The sequence below is a fragment of the Rosa chinensis genome, chromosome 2 (assembly GCF_002994745.2).
Source record: "Rosa chinensis cultivar Old Blush chromosome 2, RchiOBHm-V2, whole genome shotgun sequence".
NCBI classification, from domain to species: Eukaryota; Viridiplantae; Streptophyta; class Magnoliopsida; order Rosales; family Rosaceae; genus Rosa; species Rosa chinensis.
Window position 1 is genome coordinate 24,640,931 of NC_037089.1, and position 25,967 is coordinate 24,666,897.

Here is a 25,967-nt window from a genome sequence, read left to right on the forward strand (position 1 = left end):
AACTAACAACTAACAATAATGAAATGAAGTTTTCAGTTTCAAACAAATCTTTCACATGTTCATTTAACACTTCGTACAACCACCCTGAAGCTCATTTTTGTACTGATCTGAAAGGTCGTGCTTTGTAGAGTGGAAATTTCGTCCCTCCAGGCTCCAGCCATGGAGTATGAAAGATTTGAGGAACGCTTGAAGCTTATATATCAAGTTTCCCTTCTCAACTTCCTCAGTTGTCAGCAGTTCTGCTAGCAGCTACAATGTTGTGGGCACTGAGGGTGATTGTGATTCCATAACAGAACTTCTGTAGTCCCAAACACCTCGACAGAAGTGGACATTGTGTGACCTGTGAAAATGAATGAATTAATTTCATTAATGATGCAGCATATCTTAAAAATAATTCCATACATAATCAGGTGTGCTTTTACCTTATAGCATGAGAAGTTATCAGTGCAAGGAAGTTTCATAAACTTCATGACTGATCCTTACTTAAGAAGTTATCAGTGCAACCAAGACTTGGAATCACAGATAACTCATTTATGCATCCTTCCTCATCCAGATTTGAGGTTGATGTGCACTTCCACAGTTGTCATGTGCTGTACTTAGTCACACTATTGAACAATCAACTCTGATACCTTTTATGTACATTAATCAGTAGATGTTCTGCTATTTTGGTTGATTGTTTTCGGAAGGCCATTAGTATTACCAAAAAAATAGAGAATGGTCATCATCACAAAAAGTTACATAGCATGACAAAAGGCATAAGAAAAAGGGTTGCACAACAGAAGTGGCTAGGTAAGGTCTTCAGTGTCAGATTGAACCAATGTATTTGTGCTGGTCTCATCTGATGGGTTTGCTTCATCTTCAAGGTTGTCACTGGAATATACAGAGCACATGAAGGTCATATTTAAAGGATTGCCTCATTGACTAAGGCATGGTTAAATTGAATGGACAGAGAAGATAAAATGCAAAAACTAAGTGAAAAAGAGACTGCACACATTGAGTATGGTTCCTAAATCAGAATTGAAGCTATTCCTTGTTGAACTGATCAAACAAAGATTTTAAAACTTGCCTTCTTGGGTTCTTGCTTGGTTCTGGTGTGAACAATTCCTTCTGCAGTCCATCTAGATTCCTCTTCTTCCCAAGCTTAACAAGATTTGGCATGGAAGTTGTTGGTTCGCTATCTTGGGTTTTGGGACTATCCATAAGACCATTCGGTAGCTATAAGCATATTTTAACAGCTGAGCAGAGCTGACACAATATCATCTTCAAAGGGTTCTTTCATCTCCTGAAAGCTTTACTAATGTAAATCATTTAATCGAGTACAGAACAACGGAAGCTAAAGAACTCAATGCAACAAAGTGGAATCTTTTTTTCTTTTCTTTTTTTGACTTTTATGGAAACTTTACCATGTAAGATAATTCCCTTATAACCCCTCAAATACAGTCATTGTAAATTGATTCAAAACCATATCTAAGACAATTCTGTCATTATGGTACTCAGGCAAAAGAGCCAGCATTTAACAATCATTTAGTGACCCAATAAGCACAAATCATTGAAAACAGAATCCAACATGCACACAGCATACCTATATTGGAGTTACTCTTGTTATCTTTAATGTGATGTGGTATAGTGGTTTAAGCTAAAAGTACAATAAAAAAAGAATATCAAAGTACAGGAAAAAAAGAATATCAAGAGAAGAAATTTATCTTCAGAATGCATAATGGTGATAAAAGCATGGTTACTCACTATAGAATGAGTATGCAACACAAAAGGAAGTGTAGATGCTTTCCCCCTTCAGGTGGAGGATTCCATGCTGATAAAAGCATATATCTGATTTGGCATTTGGAAGGCAGTTTCTAACAACAAAATTTTTGTTGTAAACTGAGCAACACCAACATCCTTGTTATATCGGTCGAAGTCATAAATCTATGAAGAGAAAATAGGAGAAGCATATATATCAGCCTTATTCATACGCGAATGATTCTGGACACTATAATAAAAGTACAACACTTCTAATGCATTGCAAAGAGTTGAACAAATCATCAAACGGCAGAAATAGAATATGAAATCAAAGAAAATACTACAATGCACATCTGCATCATTTAAATTTGGTAGTGAATGAAATCTTAGGCTCTTGATCCTCTTATGCTAGAAATTAGATGCCATCTTCATTTTCTGTTTGGTTAAATTGTTGAAAAAAATTCAGATAGTTATTTATCTGATTCTACTGTCAGTGCTACTGATATATATCATAATTCTTGGTCTTAGTTCGCTAAGAATTGTTATCTTGCTATATTGAAGATATTTTGGTTAATTTCCACATGTTTTGTAAACATTATCATCAAAAGCAAAGTGTAAAGATCCAACTTAAAAATACATTGCACTTGGTATTCTCACACAAAATTTTAAATACTGCAGAATAATGTAAAAGGAAGACTTGCTTACATGTGTATACAATGAGACAATTGCAGTCATTGGTATTGTGAAGCACATGATTTTTCCAGTATATATAACTGGTGCTTTAGAAGGACCTCCTTTATTTGGCCTGCACACTATGTGAGCATGAATAAACAAAGGCCAAGACTTTACTGTATACAGATGGCATTAAAGAAAGAAATGTTAAGGCACTTCTAAATGGTCGTTGAGCTATTTGAATTATGCCAAGCAGTCTTCAACTTTTCAATCAATCAATGATGTAATTCATAGAAGATTATAGGATACAAAAAATGTTGCACAATAAAGCTAAAAAATGCAACATTGTTGAATAGGCAGAGCCAATGGCTAAAAAAAATGAACAGAAAACAGAATCATAATAAGTCACTATATGTAGATAGAAAAGAATCTCATCATAAATGAAAAAAAGAACTAAAAAAATAAAAACAATTCAATCAGTAACAATATGATGCAATAAAGAAAAAGTGTTCTTTCAAATCCTAGTAGTTTCAATGGACGAAGGTGATCTGGCCAAAAAACCTTACTCAATGCAAGTAGCATCATATAGCATTCATAAAATAACGTGTTCAAAAATACAGAATACAAAACGTAAAAATAAATTCAATCAAATAACATGAAAGATGTTAAACAATGAAGGAGAGACAAAAACTTATTTATTCTGGTATTATGAGTTTCATGGAAAACTTCTTCTTACCAGATAGGTTGTCTGCTTCCAAAAATTTTGAATATACAAAACATCTTTAAGTGCAGTACTATATAATATGTATAAATGAATAAAAAATGAACATAAAACAAAATGAAAAGAGAAAAAAAGGATCGATCTTGTGGATTGAAGAAACCAACAATATATAATCATGATGGAGCACGAAATGAAAATATGATCGAGGATAGAAAGAATTGGAAAGAAGGAAATGGGGATTTACATTAACTGATAAATTCTGTAATCGAGTCTGGGTTTGCTCTGATGTTGATCTCAGAAGCAAATGAAAAAGATTTGAACCCGGCTGGCAATTAGAGATTCAAGATTGGACCGAAGCTGATCGATCTGTAGGAAACATATATATACTGAGATGGTATCACAAACTGAAGGATTTTATGTAGTTAAGTATATGGCAAATCCCAAAAGCTAGAAAGCCAATTTTATCACGGGTTATAAAGTTTGCTTAAATCACAAACTGAAGAATTAATGACTCTTGATCTCACCTTTTTAACTACATATTTAAGCTGATTACTGTTATAGGAGAATAGAATTGTGTGTTATCATTGATAATAGGAGCCCTTTAAATAGGGAGTTACAAGGTACCCAAAAGGTAATAGAATCCGATTACAATTGAATACCTAAAACACATTCTTATTACAACTCTAAACCCTAGTTTGTAGAGGCACACATTATGTCGATATCCTTCAACACTCCCCCTTGTGCCGCTCAAACTGGATGATGACGCTTTGATTGTTGCCTCGTTAAAAACCTTGTCAGGTAACAAAAACCCTGTGGGACAAAAATAACCCTGGTCGAAGGACAAAAAGAGCACAACACGTCCTTCACTCTTTGAGATCGAACATGTAGACATCATGCCTCCCCCTGATGTCAATATCTCTCCCTGATTGCTACAATCATGGGAGTTCGGATAACTTTCTCAATCCGATGCTCTTCACATGTTTCTCGAAAGTGGATTTTGGTAACGACTTAGTAAATAAGTCCGCTACATTATCCTCTTATCGGATTTGGTTCACTTCAGTATTTAGAAATGCTTGTTGTCATTTCAATGGAGGGGAGGTGGAGCACGGAAGGTGGCATTTTCCCTTGTGGGGTCCGATCCCACACTTCCGTCATCTCTTTTCTTTGTAGAGATAGAACAAACCCATATCAATCGTACCTCTCAAATATCGAAAGATTGTCTTTAAACCAATCTAATGGTGTTGCGTTGGCACGGGGCTATATCTAGCCAACAAGTTCATAATAATTGAGGTGTCCGATCTTGTATTGTGCTAAGTACAATAATGCGCCTATTGTACATAAGTAAGCACTTTCGCTATTAACACGTCTTCGTCATCATCCCTGGGACGAAACGGATCCCTTTTAGGGCTAAGACTGCAGACGACCATGGTGCATCTTTGACGTTATCAAAAATGTCTATTGACACAGTATACAAGTTCTGAATCTAGACAAAACCGTGTTCTCCCAAGGTCCTTCCTCTCAAACTCGGATTTCAGGTGTTCAGCGGTTTCCCTTAACTCTCAAGGGTTCCAATTATGTTTATCAACATAAACCGCGACAATTGCAAATCCGGAACTTGTCATGGAAACGCGTGGGCATAGTTCATCATATCTCTTCCCAATCAAGTAGTCATTTTAGTGAGCATTTCAACCTCGTTGCAAATGCGCTCCGTGGTCTAGAGCCACTTGACTTGGGTAAATAAAGTCCACAAGAACCTTCATTATATTATGTATCTAGATCCCCATAAAGATACGTAGTGACCACATTCGTAAGCTGCATGTTCAGTTATTTGGAAACTACCAAACTGATAAGGTAGTGGAGTGCAATGACATCCATTACGAGAGAATATGTCTTCTCGTAGTCGATTCCAGGGCGTTGTGAGAAACCTTGCGCCATAAGGTGAGATTACCATCTCTTTTTCTCATCACGCTATCTAACGAAGACCTGTTAATGTCAATAGGTTTTATGTTAGGAGGTGTTGGCATCTCAGGCCCGAAATCCTTCCTCTTCGTTAGCGAATCCAATTCAACCTGGATCGCATCTTTCCATTTAGGCCAAGTTTCTCTACGTTGGCATTCTTCAACGGAGTAAGGTTCGATGTCATTGGTCTCAATAATTCCACGTCCTCATGTACACTAGTGTAGTTCGTAGAGATCTCTATATTCTTAGGAATTGGTTCTAACATTGAGGCGTCCCCCAACGATGTCTCTTGGACATAACCACAATCCAAAATATTCTCATGAGACGGATTTTGAGTATCAATGATCAATGGATCAAGTTGTGCCAAACTCGCTCTCTTCTTAAGGCGAGAATCCATCGAACCTATGGGTCTCCTACTCTCTCTAGCGGAACCCATGGCCTATGACGCCATTATGCCACCTTTGTGGCGTCACCATACTACCATCCATGGTAGTGGTGCAGCACCCATCTTCTTTGGGTGGCACCATGTCCTCTTGTGGGGACATCAATCCTTACAGGCATGTTTGCAGCAGGTATATGTGATCTCGTCACTTTTAGGGGATCAAGATGAGACATAGTGGGGACAGACCACGACAATTCCTGTCGTTCCTGTTGAACATTGACGTTCTAATCTCCCCCTAACGACGGAAAGACTGTCTCATCAAAGTGACAATTCGCTAATCAAGCGAAATAGAGATCGCCTGTCAGGGGTTCTACATAGCGGACTTATAGTTGGAGACTCATGTCCAACAAATATATGTATATGCATTCGTTACAATGACTCATGTTGATGCGCTGTGGCGGCGCGATGGGCACATGAACCGCACACTCAAATATGCAAAAATACGAGATATTTATACTCGAACCCAGTCACTAGCTGTAACGCAAATAAAAGTTGAGTGGCTGCTATGAGTCGTAGACGAATTAGCATAGCTGCATGCGATATTGCATAACCCAAGCGGAAATATTGGTGCGCATTACCAATGTCCGGGCTACCATCGTAGTCGTTTAATGGTGGCTTTTCCGAGAGACCAATTGGGTGTGTACATGGCGATATGATACTTAATATCAATACCCAATGCTATGCAATAGTCATCGAAAATTGTCGATGTAAACTCTCTAGCATTATCAAGTCAAATTGACTGAATGAGATGATCTGGGTAGTGAGCCCGTAGCCATATGTTATGTGCTAGGAGTGTAGTATAAGCAGCATTACGAGTGGATAATGGCACAACACGTGACCAGCGTGTTTGCGTATCAACCAACACCATAAAACATCTATATGGTCCGCAAGTTGGTTGATCAAATCCATAGAATTCCCTTAGATTCTTTGTAAGAATGGAATTATTTCCTCAATCTCCTTTGCATAGGATGGTCTCAATCCTAAATAACAGGCTTTACAGAACGAAACATGGGCTTTATAATCAACCAATAAAGGTTTTGGTGAAGCCATAGTGTCACAATAGACTTGAGAAGTAGAGAGAGGAGTTTATGGCGTCAATGCCATGTATTTGCCACAGGGGGTAGGCGGCACTGGCCATGTATGGCCTATCTTTGAACAATCATGGCGCCATGAGGCACATGTGCAGCTCCTCGAACCAATTCTTGGTTCTTACTTTTCTTCGTTCTGAAAATGGATGTCCGTGTAAAGTCTTTAATACACGGATCATCATGTCAAAGCCTATATGTGCCAAAATCCCATAAGTCGTCTCTCATGACACAGTTGGATTCAATAACTCAAATAGTGGTTGCATACAACCCACTAGAGCGACACATAAGTTTCTCTAATACTCGTTTATGTCCGTAGTCATTAGAGGTGATGCAAAGGAACTCTGTCCATTCTCATAATGTGTTTCCGCATGAAAACCATTGGCTCTTATATAATAAAGTTCGAATTAAGGTATGTCCAAGACATTAAGTAAAAGAATTGACACTTTATTAATAGCCAATGATTACATCAAGGTTTCCAAAGTCTAATCCAAAATAAAATCAAAGTAAGACACATTGTAGTCACTCTATCCGTTTGGTAACTCCAATCAAATATGACCAGGAAAGTAGAGAGAGATGTTGGTGGAGCGAGGCTCTCTTAAGTACCAATAATATCAATGACTTTCCTAGACATCACATTTTATTGGGTCTGCCACATAAGAAAGAGTTAATACAATTGTCATTTATTGACTAAGGCAAATTGCCATTACAAAAGCTCTTGGAAAAATAAAAAGGACTAATCTAATCAAAGTCTGTTGCATCCATGTGCACTTCATCTTCAGCTTTGAAGTCCTCTATGGTGAGATTGACATCTCCACCATCTTCTTCTTCTTCTGCAAGGTACACTTCTTGCTCTCTCAGGTCCCTATATGCCCTGTATCTTTCAGCTAGTTCCTCACTTGCCTTGCATTGCTTGAACCAATGCTCAATTGATCCACATCGATGACACTCATCATTGCGGTTGCCTCCCTTGAATTGAGGTGCACGTTGTGCATGTTGCGGGCGTTCCCTAGGAGGGTTGGTGCCACCACCACAACCCATTGAGCCACCATTACGGCTAGGGATACCACGACCCTCTCTCCCACGTGTAGCATTACCACCACGTGTATCCACACCAAACTTGCGGTTTCCTTCCTGGTTAGGGCGGTTATATGGGCCCAAACGTCCCTCATGTCCCCCATTCTTAGGGTACCGCTCCTTGCGCCCTCCTTTGGGTGCATTATATATAATTCGCCTCATGAACGTTCTTAGTTCCAATGGGCCTTGAATTATAATTCCTCACGAGTATGTTATCATGTTTCTCAGCTACAGATATAATATTAATAAGCTAATGGAACCTCGTGATCCGTCCAGCATTGACTTCAGTACGGTATTGCTTGGATACCACAATGGCTGAAACAGGGAAGGTGGAGAGAGTTTTCTCAATTAGCTCTTGCTCTGTGACAGGTTGCCCACAGTGTACATGCATGTACATTTGCAAGCATAATTAGCTATAATGGGCCACGCTCATTGTACCGCCAAAGGTACTAATTCCAGCTAAAGGAATGACATGCAGACACACCGCCAGACAGGCTACGGCCTCGGCGTCGGACCACCTCCAGATCGCCGCCGACGCGCCGCCACGCGCCACACCAAGATGGCGTCAGAAGCTTCTGAAACTGGGAACTGAAGCATATCAGTCCCACATCGAAAACAAAGAGAAGATCAACCTCTTCCTCACCTATAAAAGGTTCTCTCCTCTCTCCTCATTAATTACGCATTCAATACTTACCTACTGTTACTTTGTCAACACAAATACATTGACTAACTTAGGCATCGGAGAGCAGAAGACCGCCCGGCGCGGTCTCCCTCTGACGCCCATTGTATTTCATTTGACAGGTGACGGTAGCTTCGAGAACAACACAAGTATCGATCCGCCCACCGGATCAACGTTAGCTAGGGTCCAGCTACCGCTGGACTTTTAGACATCAACATTGGCGCCGTCTGTGGGAACCCTTGAACAGAAGGTCATCCCGCTACATTCACCATGACTAACGGTAGCGGGGGAAACGCAGAGGAGCAAGCAGAACAGCCCGCCATCTCCCAACCCTCCGACCCCGCGATCGGCGTTAACCGCGCACTATTCACAACCCCGGCCAACCCCGGCGGTGAGGCAAACCCAGGCAGCAGCCGCCCATCAGGCCAAGATCTCGTCACCATGTACGAGCTAGCACTGGCGGATCTTCACAAGGCAAACAGAGAACGTGAGGAGGAGCGCAGGGAAAAGGCTGAAGCCCAAAGACAGGTGGCTACACTAATGACACGTTTTGAGGAACTAAAGAGGACGCTGGCGGCCACCGACCGCCCAGCACAGAGCGAGCAGTCACGTAGCACCAGGCGTAGTCGACCCAGCACCCGAACATTGGTACCAGGGCCGGTCGTACAGATGCAGGTACCGCTGAACCCACCTGAGTTGTTGGGAATGGGACCACCGCCCATACCTCAGCTAATGTTGGAGCAAGAGGCGAAATCACTCCCACACACCAACCGCTCAGAAACCAGGGCGAGGACAGAGGGTAATCCGCCTGTGCCGAGGTGCAGGCCAGCCCAGCGGATCATTCAGACCGATTCCGCAGACGAGGAGACTGCCCAGCTATTGGAAAGGATGCACCAACTGGAGCAGAGATTGATTCGGGCGGAGTCGGGCGTCCCAGCGCCAACTCGGAATCCGCTCTTCACTTCCAGACCCAGGCCCTTTTCCGCTGCAATTCTGCAGGCTGTCAGACCAGCATATGCAAAAACCCCAAAGATGCCGCACTACGGCGGATTGTCCGATCCCTTCGTCCACATGGACACCTTCAAGAAGGTCACCAACAACAAAGGTTTCGACGACGCCACCTTATGCCATTTGTTCAGCGAAACACTGGATGGCGAGGCAATGAACTGCTTCTTTGAATGTCCGCCGAGTTCTGTCAGCTCATTCCATGCACTATCACACGCTTTCCTCTCCCGTTTCATCTTATTGTCCGCCGGGCATCACAACACGAGTCAGCTGTTCAGCGTTAAGCAGGGGGAGGACGAATCACTGAAGGCCTTCGTCACAAGGTGGCGGGCGGCAGCGTCTCAGTGCCGCGACCTAGACAAAACTATGGCATCAGCGGCCTTCAGAAAGGGACTTCTCAAGGGACCGTTCCTCTATCACCTCAACTACAGTCATCCCAATGCGACGTATGACCACGTCATGAGTGAGGTGGTCATTCACGCTCAGGCGGAATTCATCACATATGGAGAAACCCCACCACCACCAGCAACGCCAACAAAGTCAACACAGCCATCCTCCAGTCACCAGGAAACCGCTAACAAGAACCCCTCGGCACCGCCAACTGACAAGAAAAGGGAGTGGCAGCAGGGCCACCACCAGAACAAGCGGCAGAAGGACCAGCCTTACAACAGGGGAAACCGCCCAACCCATGGAGATAACCGCAACAAGCAGGCGGAGTCCTCGCAGCGGTATGCAGTTTTCACGGTCTTAACAGCCTCATATGAAGATATCTATAATCAGTGCAAGGATCAGATTCCACCGCCACCCCCTCCAAAGTACCCAAAAGCGGGTAAACCCAGGAACACCGGCAAGTGGTGCAAATACCACGAGGACAGCGGCCACAATACCAATAGCTGCAATGCTCTAAAAACAGCCGTTGAGACCTTGTACCGTGACGGCAAGATGGAACAGTTCAGGGTGCGCCAACCACCACCAGTAATTGCCAACGTCGAGACCTTGGGCCGCATCAACACCATCGATGGCGGTGCTCCAATCACCAACATGTCCCACAGGGCAAGAAAGCGCTATGCACGCGCTAATCATCCGAAGGAAGTCTGCAACATCCGCTACGAAAGATCCGCCAAACTCCCGAGATCAGGTTGGGAACCTATCACTTTCTCAGAGGAGGAGGAGCGCGGAGTGCATATACCCCATGATGACCCATTCTTGGTCGATGCCATTCTTGGCAAATTCTCGGTGTGGAGAATCTTAGTGGACAGCGGATCCGCTGTCAACGTTATCTTCAGCAGTTGCTACGACCATCTCAAGCGAAACAAAAAACTACTCCAGGATCACGAGCCACTGCTCAGCTTTTCCGGCGACGTCACACAACCGCTAGGGTCGGATTACATGCGCTTGGTTATTGGCACTAGTCCATGCATGGCGGAGGTGCATACGGAGTTCATTATCGTCGACTGTGTCAGTTCATACAACGCCATCATTGGTCGACCAGCGCTTAACAAGCTCAAGTGCATCATTGCCGGGTACATGCTTCTCATGAAGTTCCCCACGCCCAACGGCACGGGCTGTGTGAGGGGAAGCCAGCAGCTGGCGCGAGAATGTTATTCAACGACTGTGGCGCGGTCAACGCGCCGCCATGAAATTTTGACGGTGGGTAATGAGGCACCGCCACCAAACATCTTTGAAGACCCTAGGGATGAGGAGGAGAAATATGTAAGGAAGGAGCCGGTCAACCCGGACACATCGTTAAAGGTTGTTTGCATCTCAGACGAGCACCCTGAGCGGACAGTCCGCATAGGCGCCCAACTGGATCCAGAGGTGGAGGCAGAGCTCACTCAATTCCTGCGTGACAACGCCGCCGTCTTTGCATGGTCCTACGCGGACATGCCAGGTATCTCCCCTGAAGTTATCACTCATAAGCTGACCATCAAACCCTCCTTTTACCCTATCAAGCAGAAGCGGAGGGCCTTTGATGAGGAAAAATACCAGGCAATCGGAGAGGAGGTCGCCAAACTACGGAACATTGGATTCATCCGCCAAGTCATCTATCCCCAGTGGATCTCAAACTTGGTAATGGTCAAAAAGCCCAGCGGCAAGTGGCGGATGTGCGTCGACTTCAAAAATCTCAACAAGGCATGCCCAAAGGATAGTTTCCCGCTACCTCGTATCGATCAGTTAGTCGATTCGACTGCCGGACACGAGCTCCTCAGTATGATGGACGCTTTCTCCGGATACAATCAGATCAGGATGCACCCCAGCGACCAGGAATGCACCACCTTCACCACCGATAAAGGCCTCTACTGCTACAATGTCATGCCTTTCGGTCTGAAGAACGCCGGTGCAACTTACCAGCGGTTGATGAACGCCATGTTCGCTGAGCATCTGGGCAAAATCATCGAGGTCTACGTGGACGACATGCTAGTTAAGAGCATAAAGGCCAGTGGACATGTGGCAAACCTCAGGATCATAGTAACCATCCTCCTGGCCTATGATATGCGCCTCAACCCAGAAAAATGTTTCTTTGCAGTCACCGCTAGCAAATTTCTCGGTTACATCGTCAGCGAGCGAGGTATCGAGGCTAACCCGGATAAGGTACAGGCCATCCTTAACCTGGCGAACCCCGAGTATAAGGTGGACGTCCAGTGCCTCCAGGGTAAGCTAACCGCCCTTTCTCGATTCATCTCTCGACTAACTGATAGGTGTGCCCCATTCTTCAAACTCCTCAAAACAACTCACAAGAAGGTCATTGACTGGAACCCAGAGTGTCAGGCGGCGTTCCAGGGCCTAAAAGAATACCTGGCGGCAGTCCCTCTCCTTTCTGTCCCTGTGCAAGGAGAAACACTGTTCATCTATCTAGCGGTCTCGGCAACGGCGATAAGTTGCGCCATTGTCCGGCGGGAGGGCCAGGATGAGCTCCCAGTGTTCTACGCCGGCAGAGGCATGAACGGAGCAGAAACTAGATATTCACCGTTGGAGCAACTGGCCCTCGCACTTATCGTTGCCGCCAGACGCCTCCGGCAGTACTTCCAGGCTCACACGATCCATGTGTTAACCAATCAACCGTTGAGGCAAGTGATGCAGAACCCTAAACACTCGGGTCGCCTCAGTAAGTGGGCCATTGAGCTCAGCGAGTTCGACATAGAGTACAAGCCAAGAACCGCCATGAAGGGCCAGGCAGTCGCGGACTTCATCGCTGAACTTACTGAGCGTCAGGCGGAACCCGGTACTCAAACAGAGCCCAGAACAGAAGTAGTAAATGGTGAGGAGACAACTCCCCTACGGTCAGATTGGAACCTGCACGTGGACGGCTCCGCTTGCGCCAAGGCCAGCGGCGCCGGAGTCATCTTAACAGCACCCAGGGGACTGAACGCGGAGTACGCATTGAAATTCATCTTCAAGGCTTCAAACAATATGGCGGAATACGAGGCACTTGTCGCCGGTCTACTCCTCGCCATTGACTCAGGAGCTGACAGCGTCAACATATTCAGCGACTCGCAACTAGTCGTTAACCAGGTCAACGACAGCTTCCAGGCCAAGGACCAGCAGTTAGCGGCATATTTGGGATACGTCAAAACCTTGCTAAAAAAGTTCAAATTTCACTCCATCACACAAATCCCCAGGGAAAAGAACGCTAAGGCTGATTCACTGGCGAGACTGGCAACCGCCCAACCACATCAGAGTCCAGCGGACACAAGGGTGGAATACCTTGACAAGCCAAGTATCACAAAGACCCTAGCGGAGATTTTCAACATTCAGGTCAATCCCAGCTGGATGGACGAAATCATTGCATACAAGCGCAGCGGCACATTGCCAGAAGATAAAGTCCACGCAAGACAGCTCAAACGCAGGGCAACCCGCTACAACATCCAGGACGGCAAGCTTTACCGCCAGGGATTCACCCACCCCAACCTCCGCTGTCTAACCCCAGAGGAGGGAAAGGTCGTCCTAGCAGAAATCCATGGCGAGGAATGCGGAAACCACTCGGGCGCCAGATCCTTGGCTAACCGCACAATGCGATAAGGTTACTTCTGGCCCACGCTTGGTGATGACGCTCGGCGGATTTCGAGGTCTTGCCACAAATGCCAACAGTTTGCAGATCTCCCACGCGCGCCGGCGGAACCACTGTCAGTCATCATCGGCCCATGGATTCATTCCACTTGGGGCCTTGATTTGATGGGAAAGTTCCAAACCGCCAAGGGCCAGTTCAAGTACATCATTGTCGCCATCGACTACAACAGTAAGTGGGTAGAAGCGGAGCCACTGACGGCAATAACTACCGCAAAGGTAATCCGCTTCCTTTGGAAGAATATCTACTGCCGCTATGGCGTCCCACATACAATCATTACAGACAACGGCACACAGTTCAACAATAAGGAACTCATCTCATTTGCCGCCAACCTGGGCACCAAGTTAAGTTTTGCATCTGTCGCCCATCCCCAAACCAACGGCCAGGTCGAAGCAGCAAACAAGATAATCAAGAAGCTGCTAAAAAAGAAGCTCGACGACGCCAAGGGTTTGTGGGCAGAAAAACTTCCAGAGGTCCTATGGGCCATCCGGACAACTCCAACTACCGCCACCAGCGAAACCCCTTTTTGTATGATGTTCGGCACAGAAGCTGTCCTTCCTATTGAGGTAACTCAGCCCACCGCTAGGGTCAACGGCTACTGCCCAGAGACCAACAGCAACGGCGTCAACTTGGACACGGACCTCCTAGAGGAAAAAAGACACAAGGCCCATTTACACAATTTACAAAACAAACAACGGGTATCGCGTTTCTACAACGCCAGGGTTAAGGCCCGGAACCTCCAATTGGGGGACTCGGTCATGAAGGAAGTCATCCCGCCACCAACAAAACTTCGCCCAACATGGGAAGGCCCGTACAAAATTGTGGAAGTCGTTAGCCCAGGCACCTTCTACTTAATGGACAAGGACGGCGTCACATCGACCCACCCTTGGAATACTGAACACCTTCGGTATTACTACAAATAGTCAAACCGCTACCCAAGAGCATCTTGACTTAGCTAAATTTTTGTTCAAATATTTAGCTAAGGGAAGCTACCCAACGGGTACTACCCCACTTTTGTACACTGATCCGTCAGTTATCAATGAAACGAGGAATTATTCAAACCATTGTTACCAAGTCTAGCACTAAGGGCAACTGGCAACGCCAGCAATCGTCGGCGGACTTCGTCCGCTACGTGGTGCACTTGGACCAATCTTAATTCCTTTAATGTTTCATTGATCGACAGAAGAAATATATATTACTCAAAACACTAGCACTTGCAAACACATCATGGCAAACCAAGTCAGAAATTTATTTCACTTTCAATATTCTTTACAAGCTGTCGTGACTCAGCGGCCACAAAAAAAAACAAAAAAAAAACTAGGAGTCTCCAGCGGCCTCGGCCGGCTTCAGGGGTTGCCTTCGACATTTTCTGCTTCGGCGGGCGGCGGCACGATCGATCGACTCGCTTGGTCGGACCCTCGCGCCGTCGGACTGAGGGTCTCCATGGTACCATCCGCCCGGGTATGTGCCTCCAGGAAGCCGGCACGTGACACCTCCGACGGGGTGGGGTGGGGAGTCTGCTGGGACCCTTCCGCCGGATGAGCGCCACTTTCTCCGCTGCCCGAGCAGGCACCTCCCGCTGGGGCAGGCACGTCTATCTCCGGCGGGATACTCTCAGCCGACGGCGCGTCAGGCTGTGACGCTTTGGCGAAGTCAATGGCGCCCTTCCGCTTCAGCATGTCTATATTTGCTCGGGCCCCAGCCTTCGCCGACTCGATCATTGCCTTCTTAAACTCCGCCGACTGCTTGAACGCCTCAACGGCAGCGGCCGCAGCGGTACTCCCTTCAGCCCTCAGCTGGGTAACCTCACCCCCCAGCCGCTTCACTTCAGCCATTCGGTCGGCGGACTCCCGCTGCACAATAATGAGTTTTTTGTCCTTGGCGGCTATCCGCTCCTGCAGCAGGACTATGTCTTGCTCCAACTTGGAGACATATTCATTCTTCTCCAAGTCCCGCTCAATGGCTACGTTGAGCTTACCGCGGACGTCGGCATAGTCACATTCCGCCTTGGCAAACCCCTGCTCCGCCTCCGCCAGCTTCTCCTTCGTCTCCGCCAACTCCCTCTGGAGACCTTGGATTTCATCCCTCAGCTCCCCCTCAATCAGGGGCCGCTTCGACGCCTCCACGAACATGTCGTGCAGTCCCGCCGATATTTGACCAAACGCCGAGCTGAAGGGAGATTGGTCAATTGCCGTGGGGCGCGAGATACCCGCTAGGCCGCCGAATCCTAGCCGTTCTCATAGATGGAAGAGGAACTCCCGCTCACCATCTGTCATGAATGCGGCGTACTAGGCAAACGAGTCCAGATCGCTGCCGGCGGCCGTCTCTCCCTCCACCGCAACAGTTTTCGAAGGAGCTTGGCGAGCCTTCTTCTGCCGGCGGGCCCCGATTACCTCAACCTCCTCTTCCTCTTCCTCGTCAGGAGAATCAACCTGCCGGCGTTTTCTCTCCAGCGCCCTTGGGTTCCCGGCGGCGGTCCTCGTCACCCTCGCTGGCGGCTCCGCCGGTTGCACCACTTTCCCCTTTTGAGGGCCACGCCTCTGAGCAGGCATCCGCTCCTTCTGTTGCCCAGCCGCAACGCCTCCCCTATCCCCGCCAGCCGCTTGGGTCCCTGTCTGCACTACCGGCAGACCATCCTCACCAAGGTGGGAGTGGTGCGGCATAGGCAGCACCACGGGAACCTCCGACTGACTCAGTGCCAGTGTCTCGGGGTTCACCAGCGTCTGCTGAGCCGCCAGCCCCTCGGCGTACATGGCCTCCAGAAAGTCGTCTATCTCCGCGCGGTCCATGGCCTTTTCGAAAGCGTCGCGACTTGATTTATTACCCGGCGGAGTTTCTAAAAAAAAAAAAAAAAAAATGGGTACCAGTCAGTCCAGAGCACACATACAAAAAAAATGAGAAAACAGTGTGGCGGAGATTTCTCACCAATGGAACGCGTTAGCCGCTGGTCGACCAGCAACTCCCAACCGGTCAGAAGTCAGAAATCTAGCAAGTTGCGGTTCCGCCAGCAACCTCTGATCCTCGCTACGCGGCACTCTTCTTCGCGCGTTAGCGTGTACCACAGTCCCGCTGCACAAAAACGGTAATCGTTAGTGAGACTACAAATGCAAATACATAAACCCGCCAACTACGTTCAGCGGAAACCGGTTACCAACCTCGAATGGGTTGGAACTCCGACTTAATCCTAAATGTCGGCCCTTCCTCGTTCGACCTGGCGTGATACTCCCAACCCTCTGTGGCGACGCAGAAGGTCCCCCGCCAGTAGGACATTGAGTCCCTTAGATTTTCGATCAGCTTGGGGGCTCCCTGCCGGCGGCTCAAGTTCACTTGCCCTTTGCAACCCCGGCGCTTCACGTACTCCAGCTCGTAGAAGTAAAGCACTTCCGCCACAGTAGGCCCCTCGCACCCGGACAACCGCCAGAGTGAGTTCATGGCCAACATCAACCGCCACATGTTGGGGCAAATCTGACCAAGGGCAAGGCCAAATTCGCACACCAGGATTTGGAGATTTGGCACCAGCGGGAATGTCACTCCTTGGCGGAATATCGCCTCATGAACGGCAGCAAATCCCGCTGGGAGAATCGAGGCCTTCTCATCCGCTGTCGGCGGGCGCAGCTTTACCGAGCCCGGCATCCGGAACGTCTGCTTCATTCGGTTAACGGTAGCGGCGTCCATCCGCCCTTCTGTCTCGTCGACGGCGGTGCCATCAGATAGAAACCACGCCGACTCAGCATTCTGCCCCGCTACTTCTTCTTCTCCAGCGGAGCCGCTAGCAGCACTACTACTCGCCAAACGCTCATCGCGCCTAGCGTTGGCAGCAGCGGCCTCACCCGCCCTAGAGCTCTCTGGACGCGAACCACGACCCATTGCTACTTCCCAGGGGATGGTCTGTAGCGGCTCAACTTCTAGTGGTTCTGGCAGCGAGGTTCCTGCATGGGCAGACGGACGCAACGAGTCAATAAAAATCCTATCTGCCGCGCTGAACGACACGTCAGACCTGGAATCCTCACTGCTCGAAATCTCTATGACGTTAGCCATCCCAAAACCCTAAAACCCACATCAGTTAGCACAAACACAGATCTAGCCTATTCTCACATCAGTTATAGCCGAGCACATCAAGAACAAAAAAAAACCCAGAAAATGCCAAAACACGAACAAACGCACTCAACCCAGATTCGACCATCTAAATCCCTAACCACTAACGCTTGGCCAACCGCAATTCAACCCCCCCCCCCCCCCCCCCAAAATCTCATTTTACACCTCAGAACACGCCCAACAAAACCAGCAGTCACCCCAGAAAGACAAACAACAAAACCTAGAAAGTAGCAGATCCAATGAAACAGGAAAAATAAATCTAGATACCAACCTCGGTGGTGAAGCCTACGATACGATGACGCACGGTAATCCTGGGGGGCCGCTATCGCCGTTTCTCCGGGAACAGTATCTCCAAGCTCCGGCAACCTCTTTCTTCAGTCTCGGACAAGTAGAGCGATAAGAACACGACTGTGGGTTTGAGGCTTTTACCAAAGTGTCAAATCTCGCTGGCTTTCCCCCCCTTTTATGTCAACATCAGCGCATCCTCCGCCGTCCGCTGCAAAACGACATCAATCGACAGCCGTACACGTGTCACAGACCTCCACTTACTACCCGGATTAACCGAGGCGTCGCTTCGTTTTCGAAACCCGTAATTACTATCATTTATGGTAAGCAGACGGCCAGGCTTAGGGGATAGGCCTCCGCACGCTAACCCCCTGCGGGTTGGACACGTGTCTACTACCACTAGACGAAGCGTCTGGTGGAAGTAACCACTGCGATAACTACACCAACCGTCCGAGTCTCCCCTGAGCGAAACCCCGCCAGCGGAAACTTCTTCCTTGTCATCCTCCAAGTGACGAAGTCTCCGCTGGGCGAAACCCCGCCAGCGGAAACTTCTCCCTTGTCATCCTCCAAGTGACGAAGTCTCCGCTGGACGAAACCCCGCCAGCGGAACTTCTCCCTGGTCCTCCTCCAAGTGACGAAGTCTCCGCTGGGCGAAACCCCGCCAGCGGAAACTTCTCCCTTGTCATCCTCCAAGTGACGAAGTCTCCGCTGGGCGAAACCCCGCCAGCGGAACTTCTCCCTGGTCCTCCTCCAAGTGACGAAGTCTCCGCTGGGCGAAACCCCGCCAGCGGAACTTCTCCCTTGTCATCCTCCAAGTGATGAAGTCTCCGCTGAGCGAAACCCCGCCAGCGGAACTTCTCCCTTGTCCTCTTCCAAGTGACGAAGTCTCCGCTGGGCGAAACCCCGCCAGCGGAACTTCTCCCTTGTCCTCTTGCAAGTGATGAAGTCTCCGCTGAGCGAAACCCCGCCAGCAGAACTTCTCCCTTGTCCTATTCCATCTGAGGAAGTCTCCGCTGAGCGGAACCCCGACAGCGGAACTTCCCCATAGCCATCCTGCAAGCGGGGTGTCTTCCGCTACACATCTTCGGCGGAACCCCCTTTCATCTTGCAAACTGCGTACTTTGTTCAACGCAATATCGTTCAACAAAATACCGACAGCCGCGTCTACCGGACGCTGCTTCCTGCTATATTTAGCGGGGGGATATCCGCCAAACTGCGAATCCCGAGGCCACGCCTCACTCTGACAACGACCGCCACGCGGCGTTACCGTCAGACCGTCCCTACGAGACACGGGGACTAGTCAACAGTCTACGACGGCCCTGATCAGGCACGTTGACCCCCGTCATTTGGGTGTCACATTGGGCTCGCTACCCAACACCCTCTGCTCCGTGCAGCTCCCCCTCAACAAACAATTTGCCGACCATCCGGAGGTCTATCTTCGCCGGGGAATGGGGGACTCCCTGGGGGGCCCAGCAGGGGCCCGCCCGAAAGGGTATAAAGCGTTTGCTCAGTAAAACCAACTGTTGACGACGCACTGACGCTAATTATGCTCTTGCAAGTCTAGCGGAAGAAAACGCTTCAAACCACCGAGCAACTCCCCAACCAAGATTGCCCTCCTTGACTGGGGAATTGGGGGACTTGTACATGCATGTACATTTGCAAGCATAATTAGCTATAATGGGCTACGCTCATTGTACCGCCAAAGGTACTAATTCCAGCTAAAGGAATGACATGCAGACACACCGCCAGACAGGCTACGGCCTCGGCCTCGGACCACCTCCAGATCGCCGCCGACGCGCCGCCACGCGCCACGCCAAGATGGCATCAGAAGCTTCTGAAACTGGGAACTGAAGCATATCAGTCCCACATCGAAAACAAAGAGAAGATCAACCTCTTCCTCACCTATAAAAGGTTCTCTCCTCTCTCCTCATTAATTACGCATTCAATACTTACCTACTGTTACTTTGTCAACACAAATACATTGACTAACTTAGGCATCGGAGAGCAGAAGACCGCCCGGCGCGGTCTCCCTCTGACGCCCATTGTATTTCATTTGACAGGTGACGGTAGCTTCGAGAACAACACAAGTATCGATCCACCCACCGGATCAACGTTAGCTAGGGTCCAGCTACCGCTGGACTTTTAGACATCAACACACAGAATCTCAACATGGATTGTAAGCGAAGAGCCTCTGAATTATATTCAGTAGCAGACTTGAAGTCAGCAAAGCGCAGATTGTTCCATTGAACCTTCAAGTCAGGGAGGAGGGAATCTTGGACATTGCCAAAGCGCTCTTCTAGCGCTACCCATAGCTCTCTTGCATCCTTGATCGACATATACTCCAATCTGAGTGCCTTGTCCATATGGCGTCGCATCAAGATAACTGCTTGAGCATGCTTTGTAGATGTTCGGTTGAACTCAATATCCGGGTTAGGTGCCTGGATTATGGGTAATATTCCCTTGGAAGTGAGATGATTCTCAACATCGGTTACCCAACTGTGGTAATCCGAGCCTGTTGAGTCAAGCATGGGAAAGTCGAGTCTAGGTTCATTCGACATCCTGAAAATAAGAAGAGAAGATATATTAGTTTCGGAGTTAAACTTCCACGAAAACTAAAACAATAAGATTTCCGAGCTATGCTACCAAGAAATCAATTTCCAAGAATCTCTTTTGGATTAGACCAACAATGATGTTTTAATATGGTCACAATTTGATGCTTACGGACGCTCTTAGTCCAAGCATTGTGAACGCTCTTAGTTCACACGAACACTCTTAGTTCGTTTAATTTTGAACACTCTTAGTTCATACGAACACTTTTAGTTCGTTAAGCGTGAATCCCGACAATTCCGCTTTGTTAAGTACTCAAAATCATTTGGCAACATATATTCCAATATTATACAGAAAATAAAAGGAATTTAAATACAAGAAAGCAGCAACCTTAATTATAAAAACTTACGTGATTGTTGTTGGCTTGAAGACACGCGCGTGTTGATGCAGGCGTGTAGTTGGAATCTGGTCGGAAATTGGCAGTTGGTGGCTGCCCTTCTCCCTTCTCCTTTTTTTTCTTCTTCCCCCTTTTTTTCTTTCTTTCCGGGCCCAGCCCTTCTCCTTCTCTTTTTTTTTTTTTTCTTCTTTTTTCTTTCCGGGCCCACCCTTCTCCTTCTCCTTTTTTTTTTTCTTCTTCTTCCCTTTTTTTTTTTCGGGCCCAGCCGGGTCCCCTCTTCTTTTTCTTTCTTCTTCTTCTTTCTTTTCCTCTGTTCTTCTTCTTCTTCTTTCTGTTTTCTGGTTTTTTTTTCCTTTTTTTTCACTTCGCTGGCAGTCGGAAGAGATGCAGCGGCAGGGATGGTGGTGCACGGGCTAGGCTGCAGCGAGGGCTGCTGGGTGTGCGCGCCGCTGTGCAGCAGGAAGGTGCAGGGGAGCGTACGGCGGTGCAGCAGGAAGCAGCGGGGGCCGCTGTGCAGGTCAGAGGTGCTGGCGCTGGGAGGCTTGGGCTGCTGGGAGGTTGCCACGGTGGACTGACGAGGACGCGAACTGGAGAGGGAGGCCGATCGTGGAGGGTTTGGTGGCCGGAAGGACTGGGCTGCGCTGTAGGTCAGGGCAGATGCGCTGGGATCGATCGGCAGGATCGGGGTTAGGCTGAGAAGATGGCCTGGGAAGACGACGCCGATCCTTGGGGCTGGACGAGGCCGGTTTGTGCGGCCGGAAGAGAAATTTTTTTTTTTTTTTGTTTTGGGTGGGCGGCAGAGAGAAAAGTTTTTTTTTCTTTGAAGCTAGGGTTAGAACTCGTGCTGATAACGTGTTATAGGAGAATAGAATTGTGTGTTATCATTGATAATAGGAGCCCTTTAAATAGGGAGTTACAAGGTACCCAAAAGGTAATAGAATCCGATTACAATTGAATACCTAAAACACATTCTTATTACAACTCTAAACCCTAGTTTGTAGAGGCACACATTATGTCGATATCCTTCAACAATTACTTCTCAATAAAAACAAATGTCCAAATCCAAATAAACTGTCAAATAAATTTCCAAATGCAACAGCAATTCTCCGGCATTTCATTGCTTCCCTCTAAACTTAGATTACAAAACAAAGTACTTCAGCTCCAACAAAACAGAACAACATTCTTTCTATTTCAAGTAAAACCTGATTACCCAAAAACAGTAACACTTCTTTTCACTATTGACACACCTGTTCTAAACAATAAAGCTCATTATAAATTTTCTCTTATTCATAATTCTTCCTTTTTCTTCTAATAAATCTACAAATACAGAAGAAAAAAAAAACAATCTTAATAGAACTGGAAAAAGCAACAAAACACATACCTCTTTTGCTCCCAAAGCCGGTCTCCTAAACTCAATCACAATCTTGGCACACATCTCTTCCAAAACGAACCCAAGCCTACATCCCAGAGATATCCAAACAGTAAAAGCACATTAAGTTCATTTATTAAATCAGAAATGTAATTGGTTTAGGACAAATAGTGACCAACAGAGTGTCTACAGCTTCCCAAGCCTATAAACAATGGAGATCACTTGGATCTTTCATGGAAAATAAGGATCCAAGTTGGCTAATCATAAATTGGAAATATCTACTACATAGACCGAATCCAAGTATAATGCAGTCTTGACCCCTGACAAAGAATAATGTATCTGCTTGACTGACTATCAAAACAAAGGGGAATTGAAAACTGAACCAACTTGTCCCAAGCTCTAACACAGTGAAAATATTTAAACACTAACTTGGCCTCGAAATTCGGTTTATAATCACAGGTACGATAGACTCAAACAAAGAAATCTGATCAAAACCAATTTCTAAGATTGGATCTTTAAGGTCAATAGATGATTACACAGATTTGAAGTAGGAATCTGGTCAGAAGGGAAGCACATAAAATACAAACCAAAGTGTGTATTGATTCATTACGTTTTTCACCAAAATCTAAACAAACAACACCATGAACGATCCAAAGCAATAAAGGTTGAAACTTGAAGGAGAGCAACTAACCTCCGATCTCAGATGATGAGGTGAGAACTTGCCTCCGATTTCTCTCTATCTCTTCGTCTATCTCTATCTCTTTGACCCTAAACCTCTCAATCCTCCTTACACGACTGTAGAAAAAAGAAGCAATCCACTTATTATACAAATCTAGAATCCTCAGGTGTAGATACCCAATCTTAATTCTTGTCAGAGAAAAACATGGAAATTGTTAGCAAAATCAATATTGTGTTTAATCAATATCTCTGAGCGCAAATCCTAAATCAATCACATATGAAGATTTAAACTGATTTTGAAGATTTTTTTTGTGAAAAAATCAATTAGATACCTCTTAAAATGAAGAAGATCGTCATCTCCAGAAAGCTCGAGCTTTGTCTCTCTTCGAGGAAGCTCAATAACCTCGTGCCGAGTGATCAAATGCAGGTTACAGACGGAATATTGATTTGAGACGGAAATCAATCCCTTTGCCATAGAAATCAATCCTTGCCACGTATCTAATCGTTGCTAAATATCTGCACCACTGTCAAGTTGATAAGGAGAAGCAAGAGAGCGAAAAAACCTGAACCTTCTGGAGTTCTAGCATTCTACTGTCGGCGGGTGTTTATAACAGACTGAATGGCAGGGATGTAATTTAAGAAAAAATTAAGGGCAAAAGCGTCATTTACTTCGGGCTCAAATGAACAGTGCAACGCGAATGAATAGTGACACGCCAGTGAACAGTTGACGCCCTTTAGATAATAGATAATAGGGCTGGGACTTCCCACCCAAAAGAGTTCTTTACATCAAAAAATTACGCCTCAGCGGCTACAAAAAAAAAAAAACTTCATCTTTCAAGGGTTGGCTCGGCTGCCATCAACATCTCCACCTTCAACATGCGGCGGCGGATGTAGGCGGCTTGTTTGGTCAGACCCTCGGGTAGTGGGACTTGGAGTCTCTATTGTACTATCCGCCCGAGTATGGGCCGCCAAGAACCCAGCACGAGACACCTCCGACTGGGTAGGAGGAGGAGTCCGCTGGGAGTCATCCGCTGGGCGTGCGCCACTTTCTCCACTACCCGAGCAAGCACCGTCAACCTGAGCAGGGGCCGTACCCTTCGCCGGCGGAGCATCCTTAGCTGGCGTCACAACGGGCATGGACGCCTCCGCCCAATCAATGATGCCTTTCTGCTTCAGCATCTCTACATTGGCAAGGGCACCAGCCTTCCCAGCCTCAGTCAGCGCCTTCTTATATTCTGCCGACTGCTTGAATGCCTCCACAGCAGCGGCCGCAGCACGACTTCCCTCAGCCCCCAGGCGAGCGACTTCACCCTCCAACCTTTTAACCTCGGCCAGTCTGGCGGTAGACTCCCGCTGAAGGATCTCAACCTTCTTATCCTTGGCGGCCACCCGATCTTGCAGCAGAGACATATCTTGCTCCAGCTTGGAGACTTGATTGTTCCGCTCCAGGTCCCGCTCAATGGCGACGACCAACTTGCCACGGGCATCCGCTGCATCACAGTCAGCCTTTGTCAAACGCCGCTCCACGTCCGCCAACCTGTCCTGGGCCTCCCCCAGCTCCCTCTGAAGACCCGTCACCTCCTCCCTGAGCTCCTGCTCGACCTGAGGCTGTTTCGACGCCGCCAGGAACATTTCGTGCAGTCCAACAGAGAGATGCCCAAAGGTCGTGCTGAAGGGCGATTGGTCAACGGCAGTTGAACGTATAATCCCCTCCAGGCCACCGAACCCAAGCCGCTCGCAGAGGTGGTAAAGAAACTCCCGCTCACTGTCATTTAAGAACTCGGTGTACGAGGCGAAAGAGTCTAGGTCGCTCGCAGGCACCTCTCTCTCCAAGTCCGCATGAGCCTTGGGCGGAGCCTGTCGTGCCCTCTTCTGCTGGCGGGCCCTAGTGGTTTCCACATCATCCTCCTCTTCCCCGCCAGAGTCATTTTGACGGTGTTTTCGCTGAAGCACCCGTGTACTTCTAGCGGGAGCAGGCCTCGATCCCCTCAGCGGCGGCCCCAACCCCGCAATGGTGACGGTCTCCGCCGGCCGCACCGTTTTCTCCTTGTGTACCCCACGCCGGGTGGCTGGCGCTCTCTCTTTCAGTGGCACAGCCTCACTAGCCACACCAGTCCCCGCCTGAACGACGGGCGAGCCGTCGCTACCAAGATGTGAGTGGTGCGGCATAGGTAGCACGACGGGAACCTCGGACTGACTTAGATCCAATGTTTCCGGATTAACAACCGTCTGCTGAGCCGCCAGCCCGGAGGCGTACATACTCGGCAAAAAATCGCCGATCTCAGCACGATCCATCGCTTTAGCAAAGGCGTCCCAGCTCGCTTTATTACCCGGCGGAGTTTCTACAAAAAAAAAAAAACAACAACAACGACTTAGCCTGGGGCAAACTTAACTAAGGAGTGCTGTGGCGGAAAATGCTTACCAACGGCGCGAGTCAAGTGTTGATCAACCAACAACTCCCAAGCTGTGAGAAGGCGAAGGTCCAGAAGATTGCGATTCTGCGAACAGCCTCTGATACGTGCCACGCGACACTCTTCTTCACTAGTAAGGTTATAGCGCAGGCCTGCTACAAAAAAAAAAACAAAAAAGTGAAGTAACCGTTAGTACAAACTACAGCAACTCACAATAAAAATCACCAACTTTGGTCAGCGGAGACCGACACTACCTCGGATAGGCTGAAACTCCTACTTAATCCTAAACAACGGTTCCCCCTCATTGGATCCTGATTGGTACTCCCACCCCGCTGTAGCAACACAGAAGCTACCCCGCCAATAGGACATGGAATCCTTCATGTTCTCAACAAGCTTGGGCGCCCCCTGGCGGCGACTCAAGTTCACTTGCCCTCGGCAACCTCGGCGCTTCACGTACACTAGCTCGTAGATGTACAACACCTCCGCCACAGTTGGCCCTTCACAACCGGACAAGTGCCATAACGAGTTCAGCGCCATCATCAACCGCCACATGTTGGGACAAAAATGCCCAAAGGCGAGGCTAAACTCGTACACCAGAATCTGGAGATTTGATAACAGCGGAAACGACACTCCTTGGCGGAAGATCGCCTCGTGCACGGCGGCACACCCCCTGGCAGGATCGAGGCCTTTTCATCCGACGTCGGCGGGCGCAACTTCACTACACCTGGCAACAGAAATATCC

At 47.7% G+C, this 25,967-nt stretch overlaps 1 long non-coding RNA gene across 13 annotated transcripts; it reads right to left on the reverse strand.

Annotated features, from left to right (window-relative positions):
* Window positions 1-230: 230 nt before the first annotated feature.
* LOC112190868 lies at window positions 231-23,509 on the reverse strand. 13 transcript variants are annotated; one of them, XR_005806727.1, is made up of 7 exons: window positions 23,147-23,505; window positions 22,828-22,931; window positions 22,149-22,224; window positions 3,375-3,496; window positions 2,443-2,549; window positions 423-1,282; window positions 231-314 (listed from the first exon to the last, which is right to left on the reverse strand). It is a non-coding gene; the product is annotated as an uncharacterized LOC112190868 (long non-coding RNA). The 13 variants fall into 13 exon arrangements; XR_002932636.2 differs by having other exon boundaries at window positions 231-340; XR_005806733.1 differs by having other exon boundaries at window positions 232-340; window positions 484-1,289; window positions 23,147-23,509.
* Window positions 23,510-25,967: the final 2,458 nt, after the last annotated feature.